A 12,099-nucleotide genomic window follows, 5' to 3' on the forward strand; every position below is an offset into this window, starting at 1 on the left:
TAAGGAATTTAGTTAGCAACATTAAAAATGATTTGGTCGCATCTTCGTTCGAAGAACTCTAATTCTCAGATGTTCTTCTTTGGGAATCAAGCCCACCATATCCAGTGGGTCATCGCCTCTGATTCGGGATATTTCTGAATTTGAAGGTACATGGATAGAGGGAAATAAATCCTCTTGCCCCTTGATAGGTACCGAGTCTCTGAATTGGAAGACAAATGGCCATAGGAAAATAAATCCTCTTGCCCCTTGCCATACCCCAATTTTTGACCCTAAGATCATACATCATTTGCATATCAATCATCAATCAAGAAGTTTCAACTTAGAACTCTACTTGTGATGTTGTGTACAATTCATCTGCAAAGGAATCATCAAACACCAATGTTTTTTTTCTTGTATATGTTGTTTTACTAACCAAAATACCAAAAATATTGCCTTGTGCTTTTGTATGTTTGTGTTTTGTAGGTACCAAGTCAAAGTATCCTTCAAAAAGGGAATTTTTCAACAATTTCACTGTGCAAATCGATTTGCATAAGGTGTAAATCGATTTACACAACTGATTCTGCACCAGATTTTGCATCTGCCATCAGTGCAAATCGATTTGCATAATGTGCAAATCGATTTACATAACTGTTTTTGCCCCAGATTTTGCCTTTTTCAGCAATGTAAATAGATTTGCATAAAGTGTAAATTGATTGCACCAGTGCGAATTTGGAAAAATGAAGGCAAATTTCAGCTTTTGAAAGTGTTGACATCATTTGCAAGCATGGGAAGCATGACTTAGCTCTTGTATTTGATTTCCTACATCATTTGATCATAAACCCTCGTGTGATTGCATTAAGACCATTGGATCTCATTTTTGGCTCCAAATCCTTTTCCCCAGCCTAATTCTATTTTCCAATCCTAACTCCAAACCACAAAAATTCCCAAACCTAAATGCTATAAATTGAGGCATTCCCCTCATCATTTTTCAAGCTTTGATAGCCAAGAAAACTCTTGCTCTTTCTCTCCTCACCTCTTCCAAACCCCTCACTCAAAGCTTTTGTTTCTTCCATAAAAATTAGTGAGTCACATCTTGAACCTCACTAATTTAGAGCTAAACCTCAACCTAAACACTACTTTCTTCATCAATTGTGAGAGATCAAGGCTTGTGGTTGTGTGTTCTTGAAGAAGATTCGAAGTTTGTGGAAGATTTGGTAAAATTCTACATCCTTTCCATAATTCAAGAAGTGATCCATTGTTGTTTATGTTTGATGCACCTTTGGTGCTACATTGATGAGTTTTGCTTGCTTACTTGATACATTTTCGTGCACAAATTGATCCAAGATCACAAGGTGTTTGGTTTTATGTTTAAACAAGTTTTCTTCTCTTTATTTGCCTTTTTTTGAAAAACTGTGTTGTGCAAATCGATTTACATCTGGTGCAAATCGATTTACATAACTAAAAAACTGCGCAGATTTGAAAACAGAGTTATGCAAATTGATTTACACTCTGTGCAAATCGATTTACATCTAAGCAGAATGTGTTTTTTGCCTCTTTTTAACTTGTTTTTGGTTCTAACTCATCTTCTACTCCATTCTTTTGATATTTTCTTTGAATCACAAGTTAGAGGCCTAATTTCTCTCTAATTTCAATGGACTTAGGGCGTCGATAGAATGAGAATCCAAATCCGCAAAATTAAGTGATTGAAATTATGGGTGAAAGGAGCTTTTAATGTGGTTCCATCTTTTGTTTCTCTTTATTTTGATCGATGAAAGTCTTAATACCTTGAGAATTCTTATGGATTCTTGGTAAAGACTAGATCACTCAACATTTTTCTTTTCGTGCGGTATTGCTTTCGGAGAGTGATCTACATATCGCTTCTCTCGCATGCATTAGCACATAAATTTTTGACCGGCCTCGTTGTAGGGTGATTTCTACATAAATCACTCGGCGATCTGCTTAACATAGCACAATATTTCGTGTCCCGAATAAAAAAGATCAAACATGGAAGAGAATTGTATGCGGTTGATTTAAGACTTATGGAGGTTTATCGTGTAGTCGCTATGATTTTATCAAGCTTCTGGTAAATTTCCATTGAATTTAAATTCGAGAACATCCTTCACTCACCATCGATCTTCATTACTAACTTTGATAACATACTTGACAAGTTTCAAGATGGTTATCTTTAACATCTAACAATTGACTTTAATTTCCGCATTTTATTATATTGCTCTTTATATTTTGCTTTATGCTTTACTTTATCATTTCCTCACGTTTATATTCCGCTATTTTTTCTTTGTCCATTTGGACGTATTGTTTATGTTTCCGCTATTTTCTTTTTGTCCACTTGGACCATACTTTACTTTTATGCTAAAATACTAATAAACAACAAAAATCTAAAAAACGTTTAAGGCTCTTTTTCAGACTATTGGTTACTATCCCGAGCAATTTGGAGATTCGGACTTATGGACTTAGTACCTCTGCACTCTTATTTCGTTATTACTCTGTTGTTATTCTGTCTGTCTGGCATTGGATTGTTGTCTGTTTGTATGTGCAGGTATTTCCTTGAAAGTCCTTGATGGTTAATTCCAAGGCAATGATATAAGGATTTTACCCGAAAACAGCCGTTACTCTGCCCAATTTCCGTCAGAATTTTAATGTGCTTAATGCAAAGTGGTGCTAAAGATAATAAGTTCATCTGGATCCCCAAGTGATAATGTTTTGGTTTAGTTTCGATATTCCAAAGGATGGGAAATCTACCTTGACTCATAATGTCAAGTGTTGGCTTCTTTTTCGGTTAGACTGTTCTTTTCCTTAGCTTTTATTTTACGCAATAGGATAGCCTCTTCATCTCCTCCCCTTCTTTAATTTTCAAAATCTTCTCTCTCTTTTTTTTTCAAAAAACCTTCTTATGTTTGCAACCTTTTTAAAACATTTCTTTAAAAATATCTTTTGCCCTTAGTGGCCTTTTTTTTTCAAAAAGTTTAGACACGACTAATCGTTGAAACGAGTGGCGATACCCCACGATTTTGAAATTGATTGATATGATGAGATCTTTTCCGCGTGAGAGAGCTAGTGGCATACTCGTTGATTTCTATCCGAGTTGGAGCCCTTCTTTCATTTGCGATGCAAAGAACTCATTTGTTCTCATGCTCAAGATCAATGGCTGAGTATTTCTCTCCGACGACGATAAAGTGTTTATCCGTTTTTAAAATGTTTTCCCTTTTAAGCGGAACTACATTAGCTCTGACTTCTCCATTGCACCGAGGAGGTATGTAGGCACAAGGCTTAGTGTCTTGCCGAGCTTATTTTAAAAATAAAACAAACCCTTTTTTAGCACACACGACACAGATTTTCAAAAAGGTTCCTATGGAATACCACAGATATGAGGGGTGCTTAAAACCTTCCCCTTGTATAAACAACACCCGTACCTAAGATCTCTTCTTTTTGTTTTTAAAAAACAAACTTTGGGTTTTTTCGTTCTTTTCCCTTTTCCTTTGGAAACAATAAAGCGCGGTGGCGACTTTCACTGAAATATTGAGTCGAGTCAATATAATGGCTTCGATATCAGATTTTCCCCGCTACACCCCTTGATTAGGAATTCAGTCTTTGATAAGAGTACCTGAAATTGTGCGCCCTAAATCCCTAAGATTCTTGAAAGGGTTAGTTTACCTGATATGTTATGATGTCATGATGTTATGATGTCATGCAGATGTGATCTAGTAAGCAAAGCATAAGGTAATAAGGGCGAGTGAGTCTCACAAGAAAACCTGCAAGGAAACCAAAGGGTTAGTAGCACACACAAGCAATTCACAAAAGTGTCCTTAGGTTTGAAGGCGAGCATGTAGTCCATAGGTGAGTACCCTCCCCACTGAAGTTTAGTTGGTTAAACCTGTCCTAGATAAAGACCGGGTTCTAGGGAATCTCATCTCGACGATCGTTCTCGAAAGCATTATCTCAGTCAGCGCTCGGGTGGCTGACCGAAAACATCTTGAAAGATTGATCTCAATGAGTGTAGCTTCGAGTATCAACCAGCTTCAGTCAGAAATCCAAAGCCAGCCATCTCGTTACTTCCTAATAGGCCAAAGTCAAGTTCAACTAGGGTTCTAAGGGAAAATTATTGTTTGATGACCCTACATGGTAGCCTAATGTCTCCTCGATCATGTTCAAGGGCCATCAGAACCAACCAAAGTGTCACACTAACGGTGGCCACCATATCAACCATATCGGGATGAGCCGTTGTTGCACCCCAAAATTTGCCCTCTTTATTTGTGCTATAAGTTATCCAATACGTTTATTTCGTCGTTCGAAAAGGAAGAAAAATATTAAAAAGGTTTTCATGGGTCTAAGAAGATATAGTGTGAAATATGGTTTAAATAGTGGAAATACGAGAAAATTCACAAGTCCGATTTGGAAAGTGATATGAGCTTGGTTCTCGCGTGACCCCTACTGTTTCGACGTTATCTACAACTTCCGTGTTTGACTCAGAAATCAATTCCATGAGAAAGGTTGTCGAATTTGCAAATTAATCGAAGTTTCACAGTGAAAAATGGTGCTGAACCGCAGGTTTTCGGACAGTAAAAAAATTCATATCTCCTAATCCGCCAGTCGGATTCGCCCGAAAATTTAACTGGAGCTCCGTGTCATCATTACCGAGATTTCATATGTTTGGACCGAAGACTGATTATGCACTGAAAACTCCCAGAATTTTAAGGATCGTCGCATTGTTTCGGTAAAAAAGTGTGTTTTCGGGTATGTCGCGCCGAGTTTGAAAATTCATAACTTCTTCGATTGTTATCGTATGAGGTCCATTCCGGTGGCATTCTCTCGGAAATTTCGTTATCTTCGATTCTTCGTCACACGTGCTAAGTCAGATTTCGAGCCGAAGTTTGAGTTTTATCACGTTCTTTGAACGGTACTCGCAAAATTTTGCACAGTCGCACCAGATGAACTGATTTTTCTCGTCATTCAAACGCGCATAATTTCCTCACCGTTTGTCGGATTGAGACGATTCTCGCGGCTACGAGTCAAAAATTTGGTTATCTTCGCAGTGATGTTTGTTTTATTTTCGAATTTCGCACCGAGTCACATTTCCCCGAAAACGAACAAAAAAAGAGATACGTCGGGGGCATTTTTGACATTTCATCATTCACACTATATAAGTCATTTTCCCTCTTTTTCTCTCATAACTTCCATTCTCCAAAAAAACTTCACAAACACTTTCTCTCATTCTCTCCCAATTCTCTCAAAATCAAAACTATCTTTTTTTCAAGAAACACTCAAGAACATTGAACAAGTGCATAACAATTTCATCAATCTTAGAAGAACAAAAAAGCAAAAGATCATCAATATATTCTCCGCTGATTTCCAATCTACACCGAACGACACTGCTGCTCCGATCACCTTCCTTTCATCTCTTTTGCGAAGACCGTCGTAATTTTCCCCCCGTACCGAGCGCTACACCGACGAGATTCTCAGCCTCAAGTGAAATTTCGCTGCTCTCTTCTTCCGATTCAGAAGTTAGCTTCGCAGTGTCGGTAATAATTCTTTTACTCAATTTGTGGTATTACTTGAATAAGAATATCTACTGCAAATTAGAGTTTCGGTAATCTTGAGCGTGAATAAACGATGCTGTTGGAGTTTGATTTAGTTGCTGATTTTTTTTCTTGAACCAATTGATTCGTTAGCTGTGTTGATGTATGATGATGTTGATTGAATGTTAGTGATCGAATTTGTTTTTTTAAGATGCTATCTTTGATAACTATGCCAGTGAGTTAATACAATTAGGTTAGTTCATGAAGAGTGCTTTTGAATGTGATGTGTGATGAGCTTAAAACAATGGAAATGCTACTGTATTAAAAGCCTTTGTGTTTTTTTTGAATCGTGGAATTAAAGTAAGAATGAGTTCATGTGATGTACTTGTGGGACCGATCTTGTTGCCGCATACAAATTGATGTTGTGCGTGTGAAATGACTGGAAGATAATACATGTTATTGTTTGAGCTTGATTGAGGAATAAGAGCATGGCTTGGTGTTGTTTTGGAGTTGTTCTAAATTGTGTATATGTTGAATTTTCCCCAATGATAATGTTTGTCTTGAGTTGTTGTTATGGTGACATTAGAAAGTTGGTAAAAATCTTGAACAAAAATAGTGAAGTTATTGGTGGTTGTTGTGATGCTTCTATTCTTGAATTGGAAGTTCTTATGCATAATTGTTGATCCATAGATGTCGAAATTGCATGACATAAACATGTTTGGTGGATATATTTGAACTTGTTGAGATATGGCTATTTTTTGGTTGATTCATGAGAGTTTAAATGTACTAATGTTTGAGTTTTACTTCATGAAGATACTTGAAAATATATGAATCAATGTAGTTGGTTTTTCATGGTTGTTTGTGACATGTAACATGATTTGTGAGAAGCCTTGGGGCTGTTTTGAAGGCAAAGTTATGCAGAATTTTAATTGAGCTTGTTGTGTTGTTGCATCTTGTCACTTTCTACCCATGAAACATGTGCTATCTCTTGCCAATCAATGTGATGAATTGTATTGAGTTTGGGTGTGGTTTCAAGGCATTTTTGGGACTGGTTTTGTGAGGTTATTATGCAGAATTTTAGCTTGTTCCAATTACACTATTTTGTCCATCTCATAACTCATGGAATTTGCTATTTTCTTACACTTTTTGACATGAAAGTTGATATGTTTGGTTGTTGGTTGACTTCAAGTGATTATATGGTTTGATTAAGTGCTAATAGATGTGTTAGAGGTGCTGAAATTTTTCTGTTTCACTTGTTTGGTGCATTTCTACTAGCTTTAAGCTTACGCGCGCGGTATGTCGGCTTTATCAAATTTGTCATAACTTTTGATTTAGGAAGAGTTTTTAAGCATGTGAATAATGTTTTTCATACGTAATAATATTTTCGGAGCTGTTTGTACAGTTTATTTTCGGTTTCGGCTGACTTTTTTTACCGTTTTCGCTACTTCCCCTGTTCCGAAAGTCGTGCTTCCGAGCCGATTTTGTAAATTCTGATTGCATATTTGACTTCTTTAGCATGTTTTAACTTTGTAATAAAATTTTGGATTAGTTCTGACGAGTTTAGTTTTCACTGTTTTTACCCGGTTTTGCCGTTTCGGTGTACCGTTGTGCATGTAAATACTTGCTTTTGCTTCCGTAGTTTTGGTGTACATATTTGATTTGCTTTTGAATACTATCCCATGTTTCTTCTTGTTTGCTTTTGTTATGTTTTCACTTTCTATTCTGTCATCCATTTCCGGTTTAGCTTATAATTCAATAACGCAATTCCGATTGCGGTGTTTTGTTATCTCTAACATGTGTGCTAGTATGCAAGGCAACGTGGAGGCTCTGGTCGATACCCGCTCTCGTGTTCCGCTTTATTTGCGGGACACGACATTTATCCTCTCTCTGATTCGCGTTTCTACACGCATCCTTTATCATTATGCTTGCTTGTCCGGATTTCTGTTTCCCTTGCAGGTGTATGGTATTTGTTGTGCCCGATGCACACGTTGGCGCGTGATTTACTTTCATCGCGTCGACTCTTGATTGCTTATGCGGAGTTTAATCGGAGTGCTGACATGTTTGCTGTTGCTTTTGCTAGCTTGCTCACGGGATCTCTAGTTTTCTTGCTCTCGTCGCTATAGTTTACGGATCATCATCCGTTTGGTATTGATTCCGTTTCATTTTATTTCTCTCGCATTTTATCACTTTCTCGCATCATCCTTTAACATGAGAAGTAGGACTTAGACATGCATCTGGCCAAGCCCTCGAAAGAGGCTCTGTTTTTGTTGGTGTGTTTACATTTGTGCTTTGCGGCAGGGAGTCACGGTGTAATAAGTCCTATATGGCACTCCGTTAAGTCCTCTTAGAAGGCATGCGGAAAGGGTTAGCAATCAACCCCCGCCTAGTCTCATCGAGTCTGTTCAGTATGCGCACGCTACGCGTTGCTTGCTTCTGAACCAGCACAAGATCTTGTTATCGAGTATGTCAGGAAAAGGGTTCATGCAGCCGGACCCCCGCCTTTCCTATAGCTCGCGTCGCTCGACGTTGATGCTCGGTGTACGCACGCACCGTTTTCCTTTATGATCCGTGACGGCTTGGTTGCTGAGAGGGGTCCGCCCTCTTGTCTATGGCCCGATCACTTTCGCGAGGTCTAATGCTTGGTTGACTTGGGTTGAGCTGCTCCCCTTGGCTATGGTGGGACCGCTTTTCTACCATTCGGTCAGTACCGTTGGTTTGTTTGCTTTACGAGCGGATGCTCGTTTGTGTGATATTATTGTATGCTTCCCCTTTTTCTCGTAGGTTGTTAGTTTAGTTAGATTTGCACCCTTTGTATGATAACATTAGGTAGCAAGCTTTCCCCCCTTAGCTTAGGTCTTCCTCATGCATCTTTTAAAACACAAACCACACTCTTTGATTTTCTTTTCTTAAGAGCTTGTTATTTCCGCTCCATTCCCAAGCATAAGTCTCCAAAGGTCGAGCAGCGGAGTGTGAATGTAACTCGTTCACCTAAAGAACATAAAACAAACAGAAACTAGTTAGCCGAGCTACGGTAGCTCTGATTCTGCAAAACAGATACGTAGGCAGCGGGGTAGGGCCAGTGCGAGCACAATCCTTTCTTTTCCCTACATTCTGCATTCATTTTAGTCTAGATTAACGTAGTTTGCTTACACACCCATAGATTTAGACACTAGCGTGGATACCATCGAGTACGATGGGCGCGAGGGGTGCTAGCACCTTCCCCTTGCGTAACCGACTCCCTTACCCTTTTCTCTGGTCGTGAGACCGTTGTTTTGTTTTGTGGTTTGCTGGCATTCCCTTCCTTTTCAGGATAAATATGTTAGTGGCGACTCTGTTAATTTTCGCGGTAGCGACAGCCGTATAGTCTCCTTGGTCTATTGCCACATACCTAAGGTACACTAGATCCGGGTGTAGGATCTTTCACTGAACAGAATACCCAAAACAACATTTAAAAATAAAGCAATCAAATAAAACAAGTGAAAACATTTAAGTTAATCCTAAACTTTAAGGTAACCCCTCTTTTTATTCGAAAGTATCCCCAGCAGAGTCGCCAGTTTTGTAATACGGTGGGAGAACTGACTTTTTTGAAATGTTGCAGATAGCAAGAGTCGCCACCGACTTTTATTTTATCCAATTTATAAAAAGGCTAAAAGAAAAGAAAAAAAAAACCTTTTTTAAAAGACTTTGAGTTCGCGGGGCAAGTTATACAAAGGGAAGGTGTAAGCACCCTTTGTATCCATGGTTATCCATGGGCTCTTAATTGCTTAGCTCACTTTTGTTTTCAAAATGTTTGAAGTGTGGGAAAAAATGTTTGAGTAAGAACTTTAGCTTGTAAATAAGCGTAGTCTTTTTGAATTTGATTTTTAAAAAGGACTGGGAAAAGCATTTGAATTTTGAATTTGAATGGAGCAAGCAATCAGGAGCACCTACCCTAAGATTAGAAAAATTGTTCTTTTAGCTTTTTAGTTTGAAAAGGCTATCCATACCATAAGAGGTTAGGAAGTCCTTTCATTGGATGTAAAAAAGGGTCGTCGAAATTATCGTTCGCCACAAGACTGTCCCTGCCATAAAGGGGGGCAGGTAGTCTTAGGGAAGGATATAATAGTCATTTTTAGGCAACAGACGAGGATACCTTAGCAATGGGGACGATCATCATTTATAAGGCAACCTCGAGGGAGAAAACTGATGATGATAATGAACTGAAGGCAACATCTATTTTTCTTAGGTATCCTTGGAATCGAGGGACATGACCATTCAGAATCATAATTAAAGGCAACAGATAATAAGGCAACAGGCAACAAGGCAACAAGAGAGGTTACCCCAAAGGTGTGTGTGTGGCACAATCACGTGGTTAAATTCGAGTATTTATCTTGTAAATTAGTGATGCTAATTAAATTAACAGGCTTGCACTCCCTAGGATTACTAACCATAACAATTAAAAACAAATAATACAAAACCTAACTATTACAAGGCCTCGGTGGGGGATTACATGCCCAAAACCCGTTGATGCAGAAAATAAAGGCAGAAAATAAGAGGAAAAATAATTAATTAAATATATTTAAATATCTTGAATCTTCAATCGAACCTTCGATCAATCATGAAATTTAAGAATGAAGAAGAGAAAGGTTAGTGCATTAAAGATCCATTGATTATTTACACAAACCCTAATTTAAACCAAAATAGGCAAAACAATTAATTAAATATTTTAGATAACCATTAAAAGGTCAAGAAAGTCGAATGTTCGATTAAATATAACAATTAAATAATCATGGGATTAAATCCTAATTATTTAATTAATTAAAAAAACAATTATCGATAAAATTACGGAAAAAGTCGAGTTTTCGATAAAAAATAAATAATTGTTAAAATATTACATTATTTAATTAAAGGTAATTTAATAAGAAAAAAAATAAATAAAGAAAAAAGATAACAAATAAAAACAATTATGTAAAAAAAATTAAGAAAACTTAGCGTAATAATCTGGAGTGGCAAGGCTTGAGGGTGCATGGTGGGCAGCTCATCCTAGTCATTTGATCTGGCTGAGAGGAGGAATCAACGATCAGCAGCTGATGGTGCACCGTGACCCTTCTTGAGTGGATAGTTCTGGATCTGCAAGCAAAATAATTCAAAGAAAAAACATTGTACAAACGTGGGATCGAACCCAGGTACTGATAGTCACACACCCTACATCCTGCTAGTCATGCCACACTTGATTCGCTGTTAACTAATGCACAAAGAAATATGATATTTAAAAAAATCCAGTTTATTGAAATAGTCAAAAAGAAATAGATTCGGGCCCCACACGCACGCGAGGACCAATCATAATTGGAGAGAGTGTGAGATGGTTGTTGACCAACCAATGGAAGTGCCCCACGCGTGGAAGAGGAATCAAGACCTTTGACCAGCGAATCACCACCAGCCACGCGTGCCACTCAAGTCCAGACTACTGTTCATCTTCTTCCTTGGGATTACCTGCGGATTTAGCTTTGGAATTTGTTGCGATTTTACCTGCAGAAGTTCCTTGGAATTTTGCAAACAACAAAAACGCATTGAATCAACGTTAGCCAAATAAAAAGAGTGCCCATATCCATATAAAAACTTCCCCTGAGTTCATTGGTGTGGTCATTTTGTTCATTAGGTGACTGTATCGTGCAAACCGAACCCTACAAAATCCATGCCCTAGCCATGGTGTTTCTTACTCCCTGCGTCAAAGCTTGGTTCCACCGATCCAAACCTCCTCTAAATGTCCCCATGAACTCGTATACATACACAAATTACGTTAAAATGGGAAAGTGCAATACGAAATTCACAAAATATGAATGAATATGTGAAGATTAGAATACATGTTATTGATGTTATGGAAGCTTAATAAACATGCATACTTACTCCATGTTACCTTAGAGATTGAATGGAATGGATGGAAAGCCTTGAAACTCTTTGAAACAAAAATTCACGCTTGCACTTATTTTTGAGAAATTTTGCCAACTTTGTGAACCCTATTTTCTCTCCTCTTTTTCGTCCTCTTTTGCTTCTGAATAGTTTAGGTATATATAGAGGGAGAGACTAGGTCAATTGTTTTTAGAAAGAAATCATATGTTGGAGAGATTGGAATTTGATTAAAAATATGTATTAGATCTTTCTATTCTTGGTTCAATCTTTTTCCAATCAACTTATAGGATTTTCTTGAGCTTCAAGGCTGATCTATGATCATAAAATCCAATCCATACGCCATTGTTTGATCACTTGATATTTATTTGATTTATTTTGATTTAAATGAAGAAAATTCAAATAAACAAATAAAATAAATCCAAGACCATGCACCAACGAAATTATTTGGTCTTCTAGGTATTTCTTGGACTTTTGTATGATCCAAAATAAAGTCCCATAATTTAATTCATTATTTTTGGCATTTACTTGATTTATTTGCAATTTAATTGAATAAATTTCAAATAAAATAGAAATAAAAATACCAATATATAAGAATGATTTTATAGGCCCTTTTATGGATCATATGTGTGATTGTAATCTAAAACTTAAGCCCATTGATTCAAAAACGCAAAATTACTCAATTAGGTTTCATGCGTTT

This window comes from Vicia villosa, linkage group LG6 (genome assembly GCF_029867415.1).
Source record: "Vicia villosa cultivar HV-30 ecotype Madison, WI linkage group LG6, Vvil1.0, whole genome shotgun sequence".
NCBI classification, from domain to species: domain Eukaryota; kingdom Viridiplantae; phylum Streptophyta; class Magnoliopsida; order Fabales; family Fabaceae; genus Vicia; species Vicia villosa.